General features: G+C 46.5%; 1 protein-coding gene and 1 non-coding gene across 13 annotated transcripts in view; one reads left to right on the top strand and one right to left on the bottom strand.

Annotated features, from left to right (window-relative positions):
• Window positions 1-26,466, bottom strand: part of SLC8A1 (solute carrier family 8 member A1) — a 437,445-nt gene that overhangs the window by 179,572 nt on the left and 231,407 nt on the right. The gene's annotated exons all lie outside the window — the stretch shown is intronic.
• Window positions 11,090-11,141, top strand: LOC114817770. The gene has a single exon (XR_003765624.1). It is a non-coding gene; the product is annotated as a small nucleolar RNA SNORD47 (small nucleolar RNA).

The following is a 26,466-nucleotide window of genomic DNA, read 5'->3' as shown; positions in this document are numbered from 1 at the left end:
TAGGATCTGCAGAAGTGCTTAGGAGGTACTGACCTGAGTACATAGATCAGAGAGAAAATAGGGTGTGGTGACGAGAGGTTAAAAATAAATAAATGGTGGTATTTGTTAAGCGCTTACTATGTGCAAAGCACTGTTCTAAGCGCTGGGGGATACAAGTAATCAGGTTGTCCCACGTGGGGCTCACAGTTTTAATCCCCATTTTACAGATGAGGTAACTGAGGCCCAGAGAAGTTAAGTGACTTGCCCAAAGTCACACAGCTGGCAAGTGGCGGATCCGGGATTCGAACTCATGAACTCTGATTCCCAAGCCCGCGCTCTTTCCACCGTACCACGCTGTAGTCAGGGAGAGTATGGGCCTGGGAGTCAGAAGGACCTGGGTTCTAGTCCAGTCTCTTCCATTTGCCTGCTGTGGGACCTTGGTCAAGTCACTTGACTTCTCCGGGCCTCAGGTCCTTCGTCTGTAAAATGGGAATTAAGACCGTGAGCCCCGTGTAGGGCATGAACCGTGTCCAACCTGATTACTTTGTCTCTACCCCAGAGCTTAGAAAGGTTCCTGATACATAGTAAGCGCTTAACAAATACTATAAAGGAAAGGCTGGTTGGAGGGTTCCAGCTGTGGTGGAGAACTCCAGTTCTAGCTAGAAAGTATTTTGCCAGCAGAAGCCCCAAGCCTCAGGACAACCTGGAAAAGGGGCTTTTTTGTGTAGAAAATGTAAAACGATCAACTAGTGAACCAACTGGGGTTTTAGCGACACCAAGAGAGAATGGAAAAACAAAATGAAAGTTTCACAACAGCTTTGCCATTAGAGGGGACTGGAGCTTGAGTAATGTTTGCAGTTTCTGGTCAAGCGATTCAAAGCCTGACAGAAAGGAGATTTTGCTCCTTTAAACGACTTCAGAAAAGGGCCTCCAACTTTTCCATTGTGACAGCTTAATTGCAGAGAATTAGAGGTCTTCAATGGCTCTCCGTTTGCAAAGTGACGTTCTGTAACTGGACATCTGAATCGCTGCAGCAACTGAAGGCTAAATTGTATGTTTACCACACGTAAATGCATTCTAATCATTGGCCACCCTGAGGATGACTAAACACATCCTTGAACCCATCCATCATCTTCTTCTGCAAGCTGTAACCCACCGTGATATTCTGGATGAAGAAACCCATTATCTAAAGCACGAGACTTTCCATGCCAAAAACTTCTAACTGCTGCTTAGAGGCAAACTGCGAATTTTGGGAATCGAAGTCCAGCACCAACACCAAAGAACTGAAGTGAAAAATACCACTCTTATGGAAATGTGCTCTAATGGGAAAATAGGTGATTGGGAGTTGACTCCTTCCTCAATCAATCAATCATTGGTATTTTTTGAGCACTTACTATGTGCAGAGCACTGTACTAAGTGCTTGGGAGAGTACAATACAAAGAGTTGGTAGACACGTTCCCTGCCCACAAAGGGCTTACAGTCTAGAGGGTCTCCTGAGAGTATTATAATTATGGTAATAACAATCATGATATTCATTAAGCCCTTACTATGTGCCAACCACTAAGCACCGGAATAGATACAAGGTAAGCGGGTTGTCCCATGTGGGGCTCAAAGTCTTCATCCCCATTTTACAGATGAGGTCACTGAGACACAGAGAAGTTAAGCGACTTGCCCAAAGTCACACAGCTGACAAGTGGCGGGGTCAGGATTAGAACCCACGACCTCTGACTCCCAAACCCTGGCTCTTTCCACTAAGCCAGGCAGGGGTAGAGGGAAGGGAGAGATAAGGGCGTTGACCACCATTCCACTGACTTGGACATTTTAATCATTCTCATCCAATAACAATATTGTCTCCTTCAGCAGTTCTAAGAGCTAATTAGCCTTACAGACACAGAGGATCTTCCTGACGTGACAGCTCTTCGAGACATCACCTGCTTTGAATGCGTTTCATTCTGCCTAAGAACCAAAGGAATGATTTATTCACTGGTTTATAGAATATCCCCAGACACCCCAATGCCAAAACCCTGCCTCTGAGAGGACCCAAAGAGCAGTAGATTCCTTGATTACAGACTACTGACCCTTCCGATTAGTGGGGAATAATGGACTCAAGCTAGAAGGAGCAGTGGGAAATATCAGTAGAAGCAGCATGGCTTAGTTGGAAGAGCATGGATTTGGGAGTCAGAGGACTTGGGTTCTAATTGCGGCTCTGCCACTTGTCTACTGTGTGACCTCGGGCAAGCTACTCAATTTCTCTGTGCCTCAGTTACCTCAGCTCTAAAATGGGGATTACGACTGTGAGCCCCACATGGGACAACGTGATTACCGTGTATCTCCCCCAGCGCTTAGAACACTGCTTGGCACAGAGTAGGCGCTTAACAAGTACCATCGTCATTATTATTATTGTTGGAAATGGAAGATCGCTAGGACCTATCCACGGCCTAGTGGCTAGAGAACAGGCCTGAGAATCAGAAGGCCCTGGTTCTAATCCCAGCTATGCCACTTGTCTGCTGTGCAACCTTGGGCAATTCACTTAACGTTTGTTAAGCGCCTACTATAGGCAGAGCACTGTTCTGAGTTCTGGGGTAGATACAGGGGAATCAGGTTGTCCCACGTGAGGCTCACAGTTAATCCCCATTTTACAGATGAGGTAACTGAGGCACAGAGAAGTGGCTTGCCCAAGGTCACACAGAAGACAAATGGCAGTCAGGATTAGAACCCACGTACTTAATGCACTTAAGTACACTATGTACTTAATCTTAGAAACAGCGCCGGCTAAGAGTTTCTCCCAGAATGAACACTTTTTTCTAACTCCCACTTCCACTGGTTGTGGTGCACGTGTTTCCGCCCCTCGTTCTTGCACGAAGGTTTTACTTTCTAAGCTTCCATCACTTGCGCTGGGTAGGGCACAGAGCTGGGATTTTAAGATAGGCCATTCACTTTATCACCCGCTATCAAACTGCCCAAAATGTGCATACTGCTCTCCTCTAACTTACAAACTACTATTTGTAAGTTAGTAATGTTAGTATCCCGGCTCTGCCACTGGTCAGCTGTGTGACTGTGGGCAAGTCCCTTAACTTCTCTGTGCCTTGGTTCCCTCATCTGCATAACGGGGTTGAAGTCTGTGAGCCTCACTTGGGACAACCTGATTACCCTATATCTCTCCCAGCGCTTAGAACAGTGCTCTGCACATAGTAAGCCCTTAACAAATACAAATATTAACATTATTAATGCCAATTTACTCGCTGCACCTCGATCTTACCTTTCGGGCCTCTGACCCTAGTCCACGTCCTCCCTCTCACCTGAAACTCCCTCCTGCTTCATATCTTTCATTCATTCAGTAGTATTAATTGAGCGCTTACTATGTGCAGAGCACTGTACTAAGCGCTTGGAATGGACAAATAGGTAACAGATAGCGACAGTCCCTGCCCTTTGATGGGCTTACGGTCTAATCGGGGGAGACGGAGAGACAACCGTAAGCTCCTTGTGGGCAGAAAATGTTTCTACCAACTCTGGTTTTTTTAACGGTATTTGTTAAGCGCTTACTATGGGCCAGGCACTGTGCTAAGTGCTAGGGTAGATACAGGATGGACACAGTCCCTATCCCACATGGGGATCACAGTCTTAATCCTCATTTTACAGATGAGGTAACTGAGGCACAGAGAAGTGTGGTGATTTGCCCAAGGTCCCACATCGACAAGTGACAGAGCTGGAATTGAAACTCGGGTCCTTCTGATTCCCAGGCCCATGCTCTATCCACTAGATCACGTTGCTTTCTATATCACTCTATTGCTCTCTTCCAAGTGCTTAGTACAGTGTTCTGCACACAGTAAACGCTCACTAAAAATGACTCAGTGGTTGATTAATCGGCATTCTCCCAATCTTCGAGGTTCTACAAAAATCATACCTCCTCTGAGAGGCTTTCAGTGACTAGGCCCTCATTACTTCTATTCCCCGTCCCTTCTGCATCGCCTAAACCCGCGGCTCTTACGCACTTGATACGTATCCCATCCTCGGCCCTATAGTACTTACGTACATATCTTTATACGCTGCTATTTCCCTTATCAATAATTTATTCTATCATCTCTCTCCCTCTCTAGACTGTGCGCTCCTTGTGGGCCGAGATCACGTCCATCAGTTCTACTTTACTGTTCTCAACCAAATGCCTAGTATAGAACTCAGTACCCAGGAAGCACTCAATAAATACCATTAACTGATTCTTTTATTCATGCTCTCGGATCTCTTCCACTGCTGGAGTATTTGTCGGGTCACAAAATCCGGACCTAATTTCTGTCATTTTTAAACCGATTTGTTTTCTCTCCTGTGCCATTTTCTGAGTCATGCACTTAATCGTCCCAAATATTGTTGTGTAAGCAGAGCCGTCAGCTGGATGGGCCAAGGAAAAGAAACATTTCAAACGAAAAGAGGTCAGACTGAGAATCAGAGATGTTCCGGGGAGTTCGGAATGTTTTAGGGGGTCCCAGATTGGCCCTTCTGTGTCAGTGAGGGGGCCTTGCATCTGAACACAGACTGTGTTTCTTGATCTTCCTCAACGATGACCTCATTTCCCCCGACTGACCCTCCTGCGACGCCTTTCTGACGCTGCCAATGTCCCTCTCTGCATCTGGCAGTAAAGGCTCCTGGGAGGATGCGCTTCCTTCGCTCTATCAACTTGGCAAATTGGGAGGGGGTCCAAGAGGCGTGCTCCCTCCAGAAGCAGCTCATATTAGAAGCAGAGCCGGAAAGAACACAGGCCTGAGAGTCAGAGGACCTGGGTTTGAATCACGGCTCTGCCGCCTGCCTGCAGGAAGATCTTGGGTAAATGACTTAACTTCTCTGTGCCTTATTTTCTTCACCTGTGAAATGGGGATTCAGCAGTTGTTCTCCCTCTTATTAAGACTGTGAGCCCCAGGTGGGACGGAGACTGATTCCAACGTGACTGTCTTGTATCTACCTCAGTGCTCAGCACCATGCTTGACACATTGTGTAGACTTAACAGATAGCTCAATTATTAATATTAGTATTAGCCTCCACAGAGAAGCAGCGTGGCTCGGTGGAAAGAGCCCGGGCTTTGGAGTCAGAGGTCATGGGTTCGAATCCCGGCTCGGCCACTTGTCAGCTGTGTGACTTTGGGCAAGTCACTTAACTTCTCGGTGCCTCAGTGACCTCATCTGTAAAATGGGGATGAAGACTGGGAGCCCCACGTGGGACAACCTGATTCCCCTGTGTCTACCCCAGCGCTTAGAACAGTGCTCTGCACATAGTAAGCGCTTAATAAATACCAACATTATTATTATTATTATTATTATTACTTTGATATGGTGTAGTGGATAGAGCATGGACCTGGGAGTCGGAGTTAGGTTCTCATCCCGACTCCGCCACCTGTCTAGGTGACCTTGGGTAAGTCGCTTCGCTTCTCTGAGCCTCAGTTACCTCATCCGTAAAATGGGGATTGAGACTGCGATCCTCATGTGGGATAGGGACGGTGTCCAACCCGATTCACTTGTACCCATCCCAGCGCTTAGTACAGTGCCTGGCACATAGTAAGCACTTAACAAATACCATCATCGTCATCATCGTTATTCATTCATTCATTCAACAGCATTTACTGAGCTCTTACTGTGGGCCAAGCACTGTACTAAGTGCTTGGAGTGTACAATTTGGCAACAGATAGAGACAATCCCTGCCCAATAATGGGCTCACAGTCTATTACCAAGGCAGTGTTGCCTAGTAGAAAGAGCACCGACCTAGGAATCAGGAGACTTGGTTTCTAGGCCCCAGCTGGACCACTTCGCCTGATGCCTAACCTTACACAGGGCTCTTACCATCTCTGATCTTTAGTTTCCTCCTCTGTAAAATGAGGATACGACACCTATTATACCTCCCACTTATGAGACTGGGACTGTATCTGATCCCAGTGCTTAATACAATGCCTGGCACACAGTAAGCGCTTAACAAATACCACACTTATTATTATTAACTGATTATCTTGCATCTACCTCAGAGTTTTGCCTAATCCCTGGCACGCAACGGGTAGCTTGATAAATACTGGTATTATTATTATTACACGACGTTGAGCAGATGGTGACTGGGAAGGCGTATTAGGTGCATATAATCAAACCTGGTCTTTCCGGCAGCTAAACAGTCCCAAATTGCTTTGCTGGCACCAGTAGTAAGGATTATGCAGCATTCACAGGAGTACCAATATGTTTTACTTCTCAAATCTGCCAGTGTAGGCAGGAGAACGGGATTAGTGAAAAGCCAAAGCAGCAGCATAGGCATGAAGACCACGTGGTCTATCTCAGGCAGGAATAGATACAGAATCCAGTCTCCCTCCCATTAATTAAGCCCTTAGTAGAGGAGTAGCATAGTTTAGTGGAGAGAGCAAGGGCCTGGGAGTCAGAAGGCCATGGGTTCTAATCCCAGCTCTGCCTCTCGTCTGTGATGTGGCTTTGGGCAGGTCACTTCATTACTCGGTGTCTCAGTTATCTCATCCGTAAAATGGGGATGAAGACGGTGAACCCCATCCGGGAGAGGGTCTATGTCCAACCTGATTCGCTTGTATCCACCCCAGTGATCAGTAACAATAATTCTGGTATTTGTTAAGCACTTACTATGTGCCGAACACTGTTCCAAGCACTGAGAACAGTGCTTAAGTGCAGAGTAAGCACTTAACAAATACCATGATTATTATTATTGTGTGCGAAAACACTATACTAAGCACTGTGGTCGGTACAAGATAATCAGGTGCCACATGGAGCTCACAATCTCATTAGGAGGGAGGACGGATATTGAATCCCTCTTTTGAAGAAGAGGAAATTGAGGCCCACAGAAGTTAAGTAACTTGCTTAAGGTCACACATCAGGTACACGGCAGATCCCGGTTTGGAACCGTGGGGGTGGGGGGGTAGAAATTGAGAGAAGAGGGGTGCATGCAAATCATTTCAGCCACTTCTCTGTAAGAGCTCTCTCTCAATGCCAGTAGTGTAACCTTCTAGTGTGAAAAGCAGATGCTTTTATATAGATATATCTGTAGATGCAGGTGCAGATTCAAGAAAGGCAGGTGTAATGTCAGTAATCCCATTCTTTCTCCTAGTCCTCGCCTTCTAAACCTTCAACTTCCCCAGCTCTCAACCATATTCGGAAGTAGGAGAAGAGCGGGGATTTGGGAGATTCCATCCATGTGTAGAGGAAAAAACTCTGAGCCATTTTCTAGGACTTTCATAGGAGTTGGTACTCATCTCTTTAAGCATCTATTGAGACCCAGGGGTGGGCTAGGGCTTTGACGGGGAAAGATGTTGACACTATCCCTTCTCTTCCGAAAGGATCGACCCCGTTGAGGATAAATGCCGGTCGGAAGTGGACTATATGTTTGAGGATGACAGGTGGGAAGAGAGAATATGAAGATTAATGGCTTAGTGGCCTTAACACTGAATTTGCTCATTAAATCTCTGCCTGGACTTGCACTGAGGTCCAGCTCTTCATTCAGCGAAAGGTCTAAATTTCCACAGAGGACCACGGGAAGGGGGTCCCAGGTCACATGACATGGAATCAGCAGCCTGACCTGAGTCGAGGGTTACGGGCAACTTCTGGAGGAGGACTGTTCCAGCCAGTCATCACGGCAAGCTAAGAACTCACTGACGGCAGGCAGGAAAGGGGTTTGCTCTCGCTCAAAGGGGTGGTAAGATTTGTAGCTAGCTGTCCACATACATCAGCTTGGATGAGGTTCTAGCAGCTGTAGGAATCATGTGCCGAGCCTCTGATTAATTGTGATATTTGTTAAGCACTTACTATGCGGTGAGCTCTGTTCTAAGCGCTGGGGAAGGTACAGGATCGTCAAGTCTGACACAGATCCTGTCCCATAAGGGGCTCAAAGTCTGAGTAGGAGGGAGAAGTGGTGTTTCACCTCCAATTTGCCGAAGAGGTAACAGTAGGACAGAGAAGCTAAGGGACTTGTCCAGAATCACACAGCATGCAGGTGCCGGGATTAAAACCCAGGACCTCTGACTCCTAGGCCCGTGCTCTTCCCACTAGACCTTGAGGCTGCACATGCTTCCATGCTGCTCTGGTCTTGACTGACCCGCCCCTGCTTGGACCCCTGAAGGAGGGATACAAACTGCCAGACACATACCTCTCCAACTTTCAGCCCTTTCGAAACCCTTGAAGGTTATGAGGAGTGGAGGACAGAGAAGGGGAGAGGTAAAGGAGAAGAGAGGGTCCTTGACTACGCTTCTCCTCTCCTCCTAACTTCTTCCTTCCTCGATCTATCTTCGACACCTTTCACCCAGCACTGTGCATAGTGGGGTGGGTTCCAATTCAGCTTCCTCTGGGACCCCAACCTCTCTGTAGCCTTTATGGAACTCTTCCGTGCTTAGAACACTGCTTGGCACATAGTAAGCATTTTCAAAATGCCATTATTCTTTAGCAAGCCATCACTGCTGTTCTGAGGGAAGAAAAAGCCCATAAAATGCAGTTGATTCTTGACAAGGATGGTACCAGAGATCATTCTCACCAGATGGGGAAATACAGGCAATCCATTGACACTGCGGAAGTGGTCTGTCGTGCTGGTTATTTCCCAGGGTCCCAGCGATGGCATTCGCCCACAGATGCACGGGCTCATTTGGACTGCTTATTGTCTCCTTGAGTCAGGCCGGGCTATTTCCTGCCCAAAGAAACTCAGCCCCGAACTCTTCTCTTTACCTCGGAAGCTAGTGAACGGGACAACTGGGGACACTTTCTAATTATAACACTGGCAGGTGGATGGGCAAGAGAAAGGCAGGAAAGAAAACAAACGACAGACTCAGTCCATCCCACCCCTGACTGTCTCACGTCCTCCCTGCCAGTCGACTTTAGGGAAATGCTTTCGGCCGTTCGTGTCCCTGTGCTCACTGTGGGTGCCGAGTTTTCCAAAGGATCCGTTCGCTCTGGGAGATGCAGGGAATGAAATAATCTTCCAAGCACTGGCCTGCAACCAGCCATATTGTCCTGCTTCGCCTAGTTACCCAGGGGCCTTAATGGGCTTCACAAATGCTCTGAACACATTCTTAGATGGGGCTCTGGGGTAGTCCACACCTCTCTCGGCACAAGGGGCTATTTCCAGAGCCTGCAAACCCCGCTGGTCACAAGCCCCCTTCTTGCCAGCATTTAGCAAATGTATATAATAATATACATAAATAAATAGAAATGTCACCCCTGGTCTGGTAGTTCTATCCTCAAAAAAACTCCATCAGTTTCACACATTTGAGCCTTTCCCAAAATTTCAGCACCTCCAATAAGCTCTCAGCCATATCGTGGTATGGGTGGGCCCCATCAGGGGAAACCAAAGAGAAGAGGGGCAAAGGATCACTCTTTTTGCTATCACAATAATCAAGAACAGGGCTTGCTGGGCATAGCACACTGTTCTAAGCGACAGAGAGCTATAGTGGGTTACGGGGAGACAGATATTCAGAATACATAATGCAATTCCTGTCCTTGAGGAACTTATAGTCGACCAAAGATAATCAGGGCCTCAGACAAAAAGGTTAAGATTCATTTTACCAAAACGTGGCTTATGCTCTCGGGGCCAAATGAATCAGCTCTGCTCATTTTTGATCCCTGAAAGCCTAGGCAGCAGCATGATCTAATGGGAAGAGCACGGGGTTAAGTACCAGAAGACCAGTGCTCTAGCCCTGGCTTGGCCGCTTGCCTGCTGTGTGACCTTGGGTAAGTCATTTCATTTCCTCTGGGTCTCAGTTTCCTTAATTGTAAAATGGGGATAAAATTCCCATTCTTCTTCACTCTGTGAGCCCCATATGGGGCAGAGACTATTCCAGTATGATTGTCTTTGCAAGCAAGCACAATGCTTGCTAAACACTTAGTAAAGTAAGCGCTTAATAAATTCCACCATCATCTCGAGCATGAGCTGTGGAACCCCCTAAGGGTCCTTCTTGGAAACACTCTGGTTTCCATAGTTACTGCTGGGCTAGGATGCCTGCAACTACTGGGACTCAAGAAAAATAATAATAATAATAATGATATTTACTAAGTGCTTATTATCTGCCAAAGCCTTTACTGACCTCTGAGGTAGATACAAGATCATCAGGTTGGATACGGTTCCTGTCCCATTTTACAGTTGAAGAAACTGAGGCAAATGGGCCAATCCAACTCACGCTGCGGCAGGCGGGCCGCCTAGATCCTGTCAGCACTGGAGATGCTAATCTGGACCATAAAACCACTATTTATCAAGATGCGCGTTAAACTGAAATTTCCTTCGGAGGGGGATTAGCTGCAGCTGAGTAAATAGAGAAGGAGCGTGGCTCAGTGGAAAGAGCACAGGCTTGGGAGTCAGAGGTCATGGGTTCGAATCCCGACTCTGCCACTTGTCAGCTGTGTGACTGTGGGCAAGTCACTTCACTTCTCGGTGCCTCAGTTCCCTCATCTGTAAAATGGGGATGAAAACTGTGAGCCCCACGTGGGACAACCTGATCACCCTGTATCTACCCCAGCGCTTAGAACAGTGCCCTGCACATAGTAAGCGCTTAACAAATACCAACATTATTATTACCACCAAGAGACCGAAGGCCAATGGGGAAGGTTTTAATCTCCATAATACTTTTTGATTATACTTATGTGAGTGTTCACATTCCCCATCAGGTAGTCTCCAGGAAGGAACCTGTGTTATCCATCCCCCATTTGTGTCCATCCTCTCCCTTGCACGTCCACGCTCTCCCTCAACCTCTCACTGTCTCCCTTGCACGTCGGGGAGAAGAGGCTGGTGGGTCGGTCCCTGGCAGCGCTTGGGCCGGAAAGGAGCGCTGCCAAGAACCAGGTTGCCAGCTAAACCCATTTCAGGACTCCCTGAATCAACTGTCCTGCTTGCATGGGTGACACACGGTAGTCGTATGGGGAAGACTAGGTTTGGACAGTTTTTCCCGTGGCCAGACTTTTGAAAAAAGCTGTTCCCTGGAGATGAGGGCCCCTGGGAAAGTGAACAGAAGACATGGGTCGGTGTCTTCCACCCACACTCCAACCACCCCAAAGGTCTGGCTTAGGGGATAGAACACAGGCCTGGGAGTCAGAGGGACCAGGGCTTTAATTCTGGCTCTGCCACCTGCCTGCTGTAAGACCTTGGGCAAGTCAAATGAAATAGACTGATTTCACCTATAAACCGTTCCATTTTTATTCTGAGATTACTGTACAAAAGGTAAAGACTAAAATTTTATTATTGGGGCTGTTGTCAATGCACTGGTCCCACTCTCCTAGAGAAAAAAAACTGTCCTGGAATGCCCTCCCCCCCTCACATCCATCAGACTAACTCTCTTCCCCTCTTCAAAGCCCTACTGAGAGCTCACCTCCTCCAGGAGCCCTTCCCAGACTGAGCCCCCCTTTCCCTCTGCTCCTCCTTCCCTCCCTTTCCTCTCCTGTCCTCTGCTCTTCCCCCTTCCCATCCCCTCAGCACTGTGAATATTTGTATATATTATTTATGTCCCTATTTATTTTGTTAATGAGGTATATATCTCCATGATTCTATTTATCTTAATGATGACGTTTTGTTTTGTACTGTTTTGCTTTGCTGTCGGTCTCCCCGGTTTAGAATGTGAGCCCGTTACTGGGCTGGGACTGTCTCTATCTCTTGCCCAATTGTACATTGCAAGCGCTTAGAACGGTGCTCTGCATATAGTAAGTGCTCAATAAATACTATTGAATGAATGAATGAACGAATGAACGAACTTCTCTGGGCCTCAGTTACCTCATCTGTAAAATGGGGATTAAGAGAGTGAGCCCCTTGTGGAACAGGGACTGTGTCCAACCTGATTAACTTGTATCTACCCCAGGACTTAGAAGTTTGGCACATTGTAAGTTCTTAAAAAGTATTATCATTATTAATATTACTATTGTTGCCTTCCTAGCTTGGCTGGGACTCCCTTTGGCAGTCCAGGCCAACTCCCTCTGTCCACCCACTGCCCACCCTCTCGATTTCCGGAAATTTTTCCCGTCTCCAGCATCCCCCGCCCCAGGCTCGCTGCAGCCCATTATGCTTCCTTGGCGTCACGCAGGCCACCCTACAAAGTATGTGCACATCGGATCTCCGTGAATTAATTAAAAGCCATGGAGTGTTCTGCCGCTACGGGACCTACCTCTTCTCTCAACGTTCAGGAAGAGGGAGCCAGTAGAAGAGGTCAACAAGTAGATCATCACAGAGTTGAGAGGAAACCATCATCATTATGGTGAGAGCTTGTACTTTTTTGGGAGACATGAGACGTATCTTGAAAATGTGCCAGTTTAGGGGATGTAGGGACAAGAGATTGGGGGCATTTTCCTTCAGTCTCCATAAAGTTCTGAGTGTGTATCTATCTACGGTTCTATTTATCTTGATGGTATTGATGCCCGACTACTTGTTTTGTTTTCTTGTCTGTTTAGACTGTGAGCCCAATGTTGGGCAGGGATTGTCTCTATCTGTTGCCGAATTGTACATTCCAAGCGCTTAGTACAGTGCTCTGCACACAGTAAGCGCTCAACAAATACGACTGACTGAATGGATGAAACACTGGATGATTAATATCCAAAAGATGAAATGGATTTTGGCTGGACCCTTAAGAAGAAAATGTAAGAGAGGGGTGGGGTTCGGAGAAGGAGAGACTATAAGCTCCTCAATCAATGTTGGTATTTACTGAGTGCTTACTATTGCACAGCACTGTACTAAGCACTTGGGAGACTACAACCGAGTTGGTAGACACATTCCTGTCCCATAAGGAAACAAGATCTTTCCAGACGACGATTGCCTCTTTCACACCTTATACAGGGCAGTCTTTTTTATGATATTTTTACAGTGTTTTTTAATAGTATTTATTAAGCTCTTACTATGTGCCGGGCCCTGTTCTAAGCACTGGGGTAGATACAAGGTAATCAGGTTGGATACAGTCCATGTCCTACATGGGGCTCACAGTCATAATCCCCAGTTTACAGATGAGGTAACTGAGGCAGAGAAGTTAAGTGACTTTCCCAAGGCCACACAGAAGACTTGAGGTGGACCCAAGTCCTTCTGACTCCCGGGTCCGTGCTCTATCCACTAGGCCATGCTGCTTCATAGTTCTTACTATGTGTCAGGCATTTTATTAAGCGCTGGGATAGGTACGAGTTAATCGAGTTGGACACGGAACCTGCCCCACATAGGACTCACCGTTTTAATCCCTATTTTGCAGATGAGAGAACTGAGGCGCAGAGAAGTTAAGTGACTCGGTGCAACCAGAATTAGAACCCAGATCTCCGACCGGGCCCGTGCTCTTTCCGCTAGACCACGATGATTCATCTCTTCAACTCTTACACCGCGGCCCACTCCACGCCACTGCCAGTGAAACCTTTACATTTCAGATTGACTCCCTCTAGACTGTATGCTCCTTGAAGGCAGGGATAGTGTCTATGAATTCGCATTGAACTCTTCCAAGCATTTAGCAAGTGCTCCGCACACAGTAACTCCCTCAACCCAGCAGCGGCATTTATTGAGTGCTTACGGCGTGCGGAGCAAATGCTCAATAAATACCACTGAAGGATTGAGGGAGGCTGAGCGACTAAGCTCATCGATTTTCCATTTCCTGAGTGCGGAGAGCTACGGAGCAGCTGTTGGCGGAGTTTTCCAAGCATTACGGCGACACCTCAGTGTGACCTCTGAAGATAGGTGGTTTTCCTTTTTATCTCTCTTCATTATGCCTCTCAGAAGGTGGCTTAGCACCGGATATTCGACCAGTAGTGGGCAATTTACAGAGGGAAGGCTATCTGTTAGTCCGGACGGCTTCGGGATGGTTCCTTCTGTTACCTGGACCTGAGGTTCCCTTTTCTGCTTCACGGGGCTCAGTACTCTCTTTTCCTTTGCCGATGGTCTCGGCACGGGATTTAGGCAGGGGATGCTCCGCTTGCTTCTCTTACCCAGTGGATCATAAACTCAATGGCGGGACCCAGCCGCGTGGCTCAGTGGAAAGAGCACGGGCTTGGGAGTCAGAGGTCGTGGGTTCGAATCCCTGCTCTGCCACTTGTCAGCTGTGTAACTGTGGGCAAGTCACTTAACTTCTCTGTGCCTCAGTTATACCTCATCTGTAAAATGGGGATTAAGACTGTGAGCCCCACGTGGGACAACCTGATGACCCTGTTTCCACCCCAGCGCTTAGAACAGTGCTCTGCACATAGTAAGCGCTTAACAGATACCAACATTATTATTATTCCTACTGAGAAGAAACTTGGCCTAGTGGAAAGAGGACTGGCCTGGGAGTCAGAGAACCTGGTTTCTAAATCTGCCTCCACTGCTTGCCTGCTATGTGACCTTGGCTAAGTCAATTAACATCTCTCTGCCTCAGCTTCTTCACCAGTAAAGTGAGAATAAAATTACCCATTATCCCTCCCTTCTTCTTGTGGCTGTGGCTTGTGGCATTTGTTAGGCGCTTACTTTGTGCCGAGCACTGAACTATGCACTGGGGTGGATACAAACAAATCAAATCGGAAACAGTTCCTGTCCCACATAAAAATAATAATGATAATAATAGTAATTGAGGTATTTATTAAGCACTTATTTATGCCAGGCAGTCTATTAAGCGCTGGGGTGGATACAAGGATATCAGGTTGAACGCATACCCTGTTCCGCCTGGGGGCTCACGTTCTTAATTCCCATTTTCCAGACGAGGTGACTGAAGCACAGAGTAAGTGAAGTGACTTGTCCAGAGTCACACAGCAGACCAATGGCAGAGCTGGGTTTGAAACCCATGTCTTTCTTAATCCCAGACCTATGATCTATCCACTAGGCCATACTGCTTCTTAATAATAATGTTGGTATTTGTTAAGCGCTTACTATGTGCCGAGCACGGTTCTAAGCGCTGGGGTAGATACAGGGTAATCAGGTTGTCCGATGTGAGGCTCACAGTTAATCCCCATTTTACAGATGAGGTAACTGAGGCACAGAGAAGTTAAGTAACTTGCTTAAGGTATTCTTGACTGTGAGCCCCGTGTGGGTCAGGTACTGTGTCTATTCTGCTTATACTGAATCCAGCCAGCATTTAGTCCAGTGCTTGGCACACAGTAACTGCTTAGCAAATACCATTATTATTATCATTGTTGTATGTCCCTCAAATGTTTAATTACTGTTACTCGGCACACAGTAGGATTCAAGAGTCCAGTATGATGTACTGATTGAATGGAGGTCAATATGGTGCTCTGCCCCCAGGAGGAACCCATCACAGTGCTTTGCCCACTGTTAAAGCCTAGAACAGTGTTCTCAACCCAGTAACCGCCCGACGAACGTTCCTGTCATTGCCTAGATTCTCGTCCGTGGAAAGTCCGTCCCAAGTTGACGACGTCTCGGGAAAGAGAGAACGGGTCACATCTCAGACTGTGTGAGGCCAGCCTAAAAGCTACGGGGGTACAGACAGCTACTGCCGTGCTCTGGCCCCTGTGACCAGGTCATCTGACTTCCTCATATTTAGCTTTTTTTTCAGCCCTGAAAGGCTTTCTGGTCATTCGCATTCGAAAATAACCTTCTCCTCCTCCTCTTCCTTCATGGAGAAAGCACTGATGCTTCTGGGTTTTATTCCCCATCTGTGACCCAATGGAGAAAGATTCTGTCATGAGGGAGGGTCCCCCTCCTCCTCTAGACTGTAAACTCATCGTGGGCAGGAAATGTGTCAGTTTATTTTTATAATGAACTCTCCCAAATAGTTAGTACAGTGCTCTGCACACAGTAAGCGCTCAATAAATACGACTGACCGACTGACTTTGTGCTGGCTCCAGGCTAGGCACGCGTGAGCCGCCAAGCGGAATGGCAGTTACCAGAGTTACCAGATTGACTTTCCGGCTGCTACGGGATATTCCACCCTTGCTGGGCTACCCCCGTGGCAGCTTCAGACCCCTGCCAGGCCCCTCGCTTCCCGGCCACTTTTAGCTTGTACAGTGGTATTTGTTAAGCACATACTATGTGCCAGGCACTGAACTATATGCTGGGGTAGATACAAGATAATCAGCTTGGACCCAATCCCTGTCCTCCGGGGTGCTCAGAGTCTTAATCCCCATTTTACAGATGAGGCAACTGAGGCCCAGAGACGTGAAGTAATGACAATAATTTCGGTATTTGTTAACTGTGTACTATGTGCCAGGCACTGTGCTAAATGCCGGGGTAGGTCCAAGATAATCAGGTTGGACTCAGTCCCTGTCCCATGTGGGGTTTACAGATGAGATAGCAGAGGTCCAGAGAAGCGAAGTGACTTGCCCAAGGTCACAAAGCTGACCAGGAGCAGAGCCGGGATTAGAACCCATGTCCTCTAACTCCCAGGCCCTTGCTCTATCCACTAGGCCACGCTGTTTCTCGCTGGGCCACATCGCTTCCAGTGCCGTGCAGCAGAGTTGGTAGACGTGTACAGTCTACGCACTCGGATCTATAGAGAAGCAGCAGGGCGTAGTGAATTGAGCATGGGCCTGGGAGTCAGAAGGTCATGAGTTCTAATCCCACTCTGCCCCTTGTCTGCTGTGTGACCTTGGGCAAGTCACTTCACTTCTCTGAGCCTCAGTGACCTCATCTGTAAAATGGGGGTTAAAACTGTGACCCCCACGTGGGACTACCTTGTATCCGCCCCAGTGCTTCGAACTGTGCTCGGCACATAGTAAGCACTTAATAAATACCGTGATTATCAATTATTATTATTACTTCACTTCTGGGGGCCTCAGTTACCTCATCAGTAAAATGGGGATTGAAACTCATGGGGATTGAAAACTTCCCGGCTTGAAGCAGTGCTTTGAATAAGGGACTCGCTGTGGGTTTTTTTTTTTTTAAACTCTCGAGTTATTGCTGGGCAAACACAGAGTCCGAACCTCCAGCTGATGAGAAGGTAAAATGGGGAATCGGCCACATTCTTTCCTAATCAAACTGGATGTGCGACCCAAGGAGCAAAGTCTCTAATTATGCTACCCAGCAGGGAAAGCAAAGCTTCTGTTTACTAAATCTCTCTGTTCAATAAGCTCAAATGCTCCGTTCCCAAGAAGGAAACTAATCCCGAAATGTTATGATGGAGCTGTTTCCAGGCTCGCCGCTTTCTCTGCCTCTCAGCGGTCAGGGCGATGGAGGTCCCGAGAAACAGGGACGAGGCAAGCCAGTGTGGGCCGTCGGCATCCGACCCGGCTCCTGGATGCCACTTGGAGTGGAAGTAGCCTTTCCAGATCATACTGGAGTTTCAGCTGAGCCCTTTTAAGCAGTCATCCTTTAAAGGAAATAGGTAACTTGGGATCATTAAGAACTGGAAAATGCTTCTGGCTCAAACAACAACAAAAACAACCATTAGAGGATTTTCTTAATCAGGGAAAACCACTGCAGTCCCCTGTAGGAATGAGTTTCACTTCCTAAGCCTTATTGCAAATCAAATAATTGTGCTATTTGTTGTTAGGTGCTTACTATGTGCCAGGTACCGTACTAAGTATTGGGGGGGGGGGGGGCGGGAGGGATACAAGCAAACTGGGTTGGACAAAGTCTCTGTCTCACACAGGACTTACACTCTTAACCCCTTAGCCTCCTTTCCTCTCAGAAGGAGGAAAAGGATGAAGAGAGGAAAAGAAAGAGGAGGTTGAAAAGGAGAATAATTTTCTCTATATAAGGGGAACAAATTCTGAGTTTCATCCTGTGATTACTGCCCCAGTATGGAATTAAACCTTTACTGAAGTATTAACACACCGAGAGATCACCACCTGGTTGCCTTGTCAATTCTTAAGTCCTGTGCGTAATAATACTGATGTGTAAAGTGTCATCATACCAGTTGACCCATCACCAACAATGGAGTCCAGTCTTGGATAAGACTAAAGGTGGGCAAAATCTTTACCTGGGGTACATCAATCCAGTCAACGGCATTTGCTGAGTGCTTACTGTGTGCAGAGCACTGTACAGTACAATAAGGTTGGTAGACACAACCTCTGCCCAGAAGGACCTTTACAGTCTAGAGGGGAAAACAGATTACAGATAGGGGAGATGGGAGAGTAAAAGGATATATACATAAAGAGCTATGGGGTAGTGGGTGGGATGAACATCACAATGTTTAAGCGGTTCATAACCAAGAGCGGCTATGAAGCTGAGGGGAGATCGAGTAGGGTGGGGAAATGAGGGGTCAGTCAGGGAATACACCCTGGAGGAGGTAATAACGTTGGTATCTGTACCATTTTAGGAGGGCTCTGAAGGAGCAGAGTGTGGTGTTCCGTCAGCTATGACGTACTTTCAGGCCAGAGGGAGGATTTGGGCAAGAAGCGGAAGGCGAGACAGATGAAATAGACTGGCATTAGAGAAGTGAAGTGTGTTGGCTGGGTTGTAGTAGGAGATCAACGAGGTAAGGAAGGATGGATAGAGCTAATTGAGTGCCTTAAAGCCGATGGACAGACACGCAGATCAGAGACGCGGTACGGAAAAAATGATCAATCGAGAGTTCTCCTTTTCAGAAGCTCTCTTCTGGATTCGAGGGGCCGACTCTACAGCCTTAACAGGGCTGGCTACTGAAAATGTATCAGTGCAAATTCACCTGACAACGGATGTTGACTTTTGATGTCACTGGAAGAGAATACAAAGAAGTTTGAATTGGAACCTCTGTGCACTGCAGCAAAAAGACAAAGAAAGAGGGATGCCATTTCTTGAGTGGGAGGGGGACTGTTCACCAAAAGATCCCAGTAGGATTACTTAAGCAAAACGGCTGTATTCTTGGGCTCACGCTCAATCACCACCCTAGAGGCAGTACTTTCCAGCAGTCAGGGTGGATCGAAATTAGTGGATCGGAATCACCCCTCTGCTTCACAGGGCCTGTGGCCCATGCTATTCTGCAGAAAGGCATGGAAAGAAAGAGCCCTCGAAAGTTTCTTGCCACGAGAACATCTGTCACTTGGATGTATCATGGAACCGGTCTCTGGCGGGGGACCAAGATAAGTAATTGGTCTGGCCACACTCCAAGGTGAAGATGCAAGCCTCGAGCCTTCAGGATAAGAAAGCCCACCGGGTCTCTCGTGTTTCTGAGACTAAATGGAAACAGAGAAGTGATTTGAATGCCAGTTGTTTCCAGGCATGCCGGCTTGAGCACGGGGGGGGGGGGGTCTCTGAAGGATAGGAGACGAGGTGGGAAAGGGAGGGAGGTTGGTGGAGAAGGAGCAGACAGAAAGAATTGCTGATGGAGGGTCACAGAGGACTCTATTCCCTGGAACTTAAGCATCTCCATGGGGAAACAAAGGCCTGCAGGTTACCTTAACCAAGCTTATGAGCCCGCTGTTGGGTAGGGATTGTCTCTATCTGATGCTGAAATGTACTTTCCAAGCGCTTAGTACAGTGCTCTGCACACTGTAAGTGCTCAATAAATACTACCGAATGAATGAAGCTCTCCTCTTAGGGCCAATCAGACAATACCTAGCCATTTTGCAGGTCCTCTCACAGGAGAGTCGCCCAGAAGCAGAACGGCCTAGTGGATAGAGCACGGCCCTGGGAGTCAGAAGGACCTGGGTTCTAATCCCGTCTCTGCCACTTGTCTTCTGTATGACCTTGGGTACGTCATTTAATTTCTCTTTGCCTCAATTACCTCCTCTGTAAAATAGGGATTAAGACTGTGACCCCCATGTGGGACAGGGACGGTTCCAATCTGATTAGGTTGTATCTACCCCAGTGCTTAGAATAGTGCTTGACACATAGTAAGTGTTTAACAAATACCATCATCATTATTAATATATTTAATTCCATTTACGTATTCATTCATTTATTCATTTTACACTTACTCTATTATTATTTGTATCTATCTTTTCCTTTTTGTTCCCTTTGTATGTTTCTTTCCCCCCTCTAGACTTCAAGCGCAAACCAAGCGCTCAATAAACACACTTAATTGATTGATTGATTTGTATGTATTCGCCTCTCCCATTAGACTGTAAGTTTCTCAAGAGACTTTTACTTTTGCTAAATGTTAGAGTCCAGTACGGTGCTCTGAATACAGTAGATATTCGAAAAATACTGATGATTACGATAATGAATCAGTGGAACTTATGGAGCCCTTACTATGTCCAGAACACTGTACTAAGAACTTGGGAGAATGATCTTATGGACAATGGGGCCACCTTCTTATTTTTTTTTTTATGGTATTTGTTAAGCACTTATTATATCCCAGGCACTGTACTAAGACTGGGGTAGTTACAATCCCGTCAGGTTGGTTGCGGTCCATGTCTGACATGGGGCTCATGGGTTTTATCCCCATTTTACAGATGAGGTAACGGAGGCACAGAGAAGTTAAGTGATTCACCCAAGGTCAGGCAGCAGAAAAATGGCAGAGACAGAATTAGAACCCATATCCTTCTGACTCCCAGGGCCAAGCTCTATCCATTAAGCCACACTGCTTCTCCAGAAAACAAGACTTTCACTCTCTATCTCCTTTTCCCTCTCTCTCATTCATATAAGCCCACAGACCTAAGAGAATTTAATCGGGTCCCGGAGGCGTCTCCCCCAAGACATCCTCTTGCTATTTCAACTCCGGCCTATTGGTCTTACACGTGCCCTCGGAAAGTATTTGTCAATAACCAAATGTCACTTTTGCTTTTTCAGTCCACAAACACTGCATTGATTTGTGCTCCCCAGCAGAGTCGACGAAATGCTTCGTTAAGACGGAACATCCACTGAAGTAAGCGGAAGAGCGGCATTAATGCCAGTGGCATGCAACAGAACCAGCGTTGCTACGATGAGTACTAAATGAAATCATAACGATGGGACAATTAGAAAGGTTGCCAAATATGCACACGGCTTCAGATTAACACCCAGGGAAAATACAGTTCATAAACTTCTACTCTTTCCACGCTACACCTCGGACAAAATGTTCTTTCCCTCTGCATCTGGCACAGGCCATTGCTGCACCTGAACACCTCTGAGAAGCATTCCAAGAACGAGCTCTGGGAGGAACTGGATGAGCAGAGCCAGATAGAAAAAAAAAAAAGATACCCAGAGGAGAAGGCGGGAGGAAGAAGAGCAGCTTTTCAGCCTGAGGGATCATCTGAAGAGCAGGATTGCTGTTCAGTCGGCACTTCCGGAGAACAGGAACGCTTCCTCCGCGCCCGGGGCTACTGTGTTTGAGGCAGTTGGAGAAGCAGTCTATGAGACTTATTATTGCTGAGGTACAGCTTCCTCCTGCCATCCTCCTGCATCCTGAATGCGCTTATCAGCTCCTGCCTTGACTCTACTGCATCAGCCTCCTCACCTCCAGTCCCATACTCTACCTTGCTGCCTGGATCATTTTCTCCAAAAACAATAAACTCATCTGCCCGCATCTCCCCCCCCTCCAATGATGCCTTAACCATCGCTGCATTAAACAGAAACTCCTTCCCCTAGGCTATAACAATTCGTAATTCAGAATGATGATGGTCATGTTGGTAGTTGTTAAGCGCTTACTAGGTGCAGAGCACTGTTCTAAGCACTGGGGGAGATACAGGGTCATCAGGTTGTCGCCCATGAGGCTCACAGTCTTCATCCCCATTTTACAGATGAGGTAACTGAGGCCTAGAGAAGTGAAGTGACTTGCCCACAGTCACACAGCTGACAAGTGGCAGAGCCGGGATTCGAACCCATGACCTCTGACTCCCAAGCCCGGGCTCTTTCCACTGAGCCACGCTGCTTCTTTAAGTACTCTTTATGTGTCAAGCCCTGTTCTCAGTCCTGGAGTAGATACAAGTTAATCCGGTTGGATGCTGTCCCTGGCTCACATGGGGCTCAAACTCTTAACCCCCATTATACAGATGAGGTAACTGAGGCTCAGAGAAGTTAAGTGACTTGCCCCAGGTCACAGCAGACGAGTGGAGCTGAGATTAGAACCCAGGACCTCTGACCCCCAGGCCTGAGCTCTTTCCACAAGGCCATGCTGCTTCTCTAACCCCCATTTTACAGTTGAGAAAACTGAAGCACACCAAGTCAAACACAGCAGGGAAGTGTCAGATTTAGGATTAGAACCCACGTCCTATGACTCCAAAATCTGTGCTTTTTCCACCAGGTCTTGCTGTTTCCCTTAAAAATAGAAGAACAGATCCCTGCTCTTATGAAACAAAGACTTATGAAGGTAAATCTATCGCTAATCTCTCATTAATTTCAGAAGAATTCTAATATAATGAAGTGTTAGTAATAACGATGGTATGTGTTGAGTGCTTACCATGTGCCAGGCACTGAACTAAGCACTGGGGTGGATACAAGCAAATTCATTCATTCATTCAATCGTATTTATTGAGTGCTTACTGTGTGCCAAGCACCGTACTAAACACTTGGAGAGTGCAATTCAGCAATAAAGAGAAACAATCCCTGCCCACAACGCACTTACAGTCTAGAATCCATTTGGACACGGTCCCGGTCCCAGGTGGGGCTCCCGGTCTCAATCCCCATTTTACAGATAAGGTAATTGAGGCACAGGGAAGTGAAGTGACTTGCCCAAGGTCACACAGCAAAGAGCTGTCTAGCTAACTTTTCCTGCCACTGTTGGCCCTCTGTTTACAAAATGCCTAATATAAGGCGTCCAGATCCCCTCCTCGAAGCGGAGTCTATGTAACTTTTATAGGAAGTGGTTATAGGAAATGACAACTGATTGGAATTACTTGTTCAAGAGCCTTGGGCTGTCAAATCGGTTTGCCTGGGATTACCTTAGCGACTCAAACTGAAAGTTCTTTGACTTTAGAGTGACTGTCCTAAAAGCAATTCAAGCAAGCTGAATACCCTAACACCATTTTAATAGCTTGACCAGTGATATAAATTGGAGCGAACAAATGGGGCTTTAAAAAGTTCCATGCCGGCTCCCGCTGCTTTCTCCACTTTATAGAGTGCTGTTGGAAAGCAGAAATGAGAAATCTGCTCAATATAGAACCTGCTGTAAAATATCCCCATCTCCAACCAGCCCTGAACCCTTGACTGGTTTTCTTATAAGGGGACTTGGTTTGTTTTCTAAGAAGCAGGGCAGCTTATTCAATCCATGGCAACTGGTTCCTGCTCTTTGTTTAAAGATCCCCAAACATTCCACTATTACAAATCTCCTACCACGCTGGGAAGTTTATCCCCTCAGCGTATTTTATTCTTGGGGTGGAATTCCTTTCCAGAGCCACACCCTGATTCTAAGCAGCTAAGACCCTTCGATTTCAGTTCAAACATGTTTACTGAGCATGCCTGTTTCACAGAGAATGTCATTCTTTCTCTCCATCGTATTAATATTCCGATTCTGTAGTAATTGAAAGGCAAGCTGGTGTGGCCTAATGGGCAGAGCACAGGCCCGGGAGTCAGAAGGACCTGGGTCCTGACCCCAGCTCCACCATTTGTCTGTTGTGTAAACTTGAAGTCATTCAACTTCTCGGTGCCTCAGCTCATTTGTAAAATAGGGATTATGACTCTCAGGTGGACTGAGTCCAACTTGTTTAGCTTGTATCTAACCCAGCGCTTAGTACAGTGAATGGCACATAGTAAGCACTCAACAAAAACCCGATAAACACAAATACTGGTAAGCTCCTGCTGTACAGGGACGGATTTGTTTCAGGCTCCCAAGTATTTCAAGGAACTGAGAGGAGACCGATACTCCCAAGATGTGTTCACAGCTTTTGTGTCTAATACCAGACACCTCGAGCAGCATCCTTTAGTTTTCCTGTAGCCCACACAAAAACAGGATTATAAACTGTTGGCCGAAGTTAAAAACCACGGGATTTATCCCAGGACACGGACTGATACATAAAAACACAGTGAGAAGCTGCGGAGCGATTCAGCCTCTTAAACCTCCTTTTTGTATTTACTATGAAGGACATCTCAGCGCTCCCGATCACGAAGGGTAGTGCGGAAATTAAGTCAGTAAGGTAGTAGAGATACTAAATTGTTTAAGGTGAGATTTCATCCATTTCCAATGCTTCCTTACGAGTGTCCCCATGAAGAGTATGCCTCAAACAAACCTTAAATACAAGCATGTCCACAGAGTGATATGTATGGTTATAACAAATTTAATCAACTGATTGCTAGGTCTAGATATTTCTCTCCTCCTCATCAGTATCGGAGCACGCGGTCTATAAAGAATATTATATTGAATATTGAATGTTTGTTGTGTACTGAGCAGACAGTGGAGAAGCAGTATGTCCTAGTAGATAGACCAAGGGCCTGGGAGTCAAAAGGACCTGGCTCTAATTCCAGATCTTCCACTGGTCTACTGGTGACCTTGGGCAAGTCGCTTAACTTATCAGTGCCTGTTACCTCATCTCTAAAATGAGGATGAAGACTGTGAGCCCGTTTTGTTAATGAGATGTACATCGCCTTGATTCTATTTATTTGCTATTGTTTTAATGAGATGTTCATCCCCTTGATTCTATTTATTGCTATCGTTTTTGTCTGTCCGTCTCCCCCGATTAGACTGTAAGCCCGTCAAAGGGCAGGGACTGTCTCTATCTGTTAACGATTTGTACGTTCCAATCGCTTAGTACAGTGGTCGGCACATAGTAAGCGCTCAATAGATACTATTGAATGAATGAATGTGGGACATGGACTGCATCCAACTTGATTATCTAGAGAAGCAGCGTGGCTTAGTGGAAAAGGCACGGGCTTGGGAGTCAGAGGAAGTGGGTTCTAATCCCGGCTCCGCCACGTCTGGTGTTGGTTCCTCGGACAAGCCACTTAACTTCTCTGTGCCTCAGTTACCTCGTCTGTAAAATGGGGATGAAAAGTGTGAGCCCCAAGTGGGACAACCTACTTATCTTGTATCTAACCCAGAGCTTAGAAAAGTTCTTGGCACCTAGTAAGTGCTTAGCAAATACCATAATTATTATTATTATTATCTTGTTTCTACCCTGGCCCTTAGAACAATCAAAGGTCTTGGATACTTACTATGTGCAGAGCACTGTACCAAGAGGTTGGGAGAGTACAACAGAATTAACAGACACATTCCCCACCCACAATGAGCTGACAGTCTAGAGGGAATGCTTGGCACACAATAAATGCTGAACAAATTGCATTTTTTTTAAAAAAAGGACTGTACTGAGTATCTATTGCCACTTGGTCCTTTGGGGCACCCCAATGAAAGTAGAGGTCACAGTCCATGCCTTAAGGAGCTTCTAATCTAATGGGATTGCAAAATTCCAAAACTGAATGAACTGAAAAAATTGAAATTGTTTGGAACCTCCCACACGTTTGAACGAACAATTCATTTATTCAATCATATTTATCGAGTGCTTACTTTGTGCAAAGCACTGTATTGAGCGCTTGGGCGAGTACAACGCAACCACAAAACACACATTCCCTCCCCACTGTGAGAACAAGGGGCGACCAATGCTAGTCTGTGCTGGCTCTCTCTCATTCTCCTTCACAAACCTTCCCAAATAATTCAAATGCCCCCAGAAAAGGAAAAATCCTCCTTTTCATCTATCTTTCGGCCGATCCATAGCAATCTTTTAATTTTTTATAAAATGAGGACTAGTGGCAAATTCCATGACCAAACATCCTGCGAATATTTGGATGGTAAGATTCCAGGCACAGGAAATGACACAATGTGAAATTAGCAGGGTGGCATTCTGATGGAGCATACGATTAAAGCAGCTGCGATTGTGTTGATTATTTGTCCCAGTGCCCAGTCTATGGAGGGGGGTTAAAAAAAAAAGAAAAGAAAAAGATTTAACCAATGCCCAGATGGCTTCAGGGAGCTTTCGGCTGCATTTTAAGCGCACTGTGCAGGTTCATAAGGTTGTATTGCAGTCTTCATCTTTCCTATCAAGCTGGAAATAGTCGATACAAATAGCAGAGAATAGGGTGGAAGAAATAAACCAGGGAATACACATTTTGCAGGGAGTGCAGGTAGATACGATCCCGGATCCCACGGGCTTCCCCTCTAGACCGTAAGCTCACTGTGGGCAGGAAACTTGTCTCCTAACTCCGTTATACTATCCTCTTTCAAGCACATAGGTGCTCTGCCCATAGAAAGTGGTCAATAAATATCGCTGATCGGTTGATTGATTGAGACAGCTTTACGTAAGAACTCAGAAAAACTTCATAGCCAAGGGGAAAGAGCATACACCTGATAGTCAGAAGACCTGGGTTCTAATCCCAGCTCTGCCACCTGTCTGCTGCGTGATCTTGGGCAAGTCACTTGACATCTCCCTGCCTCCGTTACCTCATTTGTAAAATGGGAATTCAATTCTCCTTCCTTGACTTGAACTCGATGCCCCATGTGGGATAGTGACTGTGTCCAACCTGATTATCTTGTGTCTATTCCAGTGCGTAGTCAGTTCCTGGCAGATGGGCAACTGCTTAACAAGTATAAAAAAAAATAGAACAGAAAGGGTCACTCTATTTAGGATTTGTCTATTTTCAACCAATCTGATTATCTTGTATCTACTCCAGTGCTCATTACAGTTCCTGGAACATGGTAAGCATTCAACAAGCATCGTATATAAAAATAGACGATAGAGGATTACTCTATTCAGGACCTGCCTATTTTCACGTGTCATTTCAAAGTCATGTTCCTGGCTCAGTAGACTACATCAACATTGGCTG

The sequence above is a fragment of the Ornithorhynchus anatinus genome, chromosome 1, assembly GCF_004115215.2.
Source record: "Ornithorhynchus anatinus isolate Pmale09 chromosome 1, mOrnAna1.pri.v4, whole genome shotgun sequence".
Lineage (NCBI taxonomy): Eukaryota > Metazoa > Chordata > Mammalia > Monotremata > Ornithorhynchidae > Ornithorhynchus > Ornithorhynchus anatinus.
Note: the sequence above shows the minus strand (reverse complement) of the source record. Positions and strands in the feature narration are given on the sequence as shown.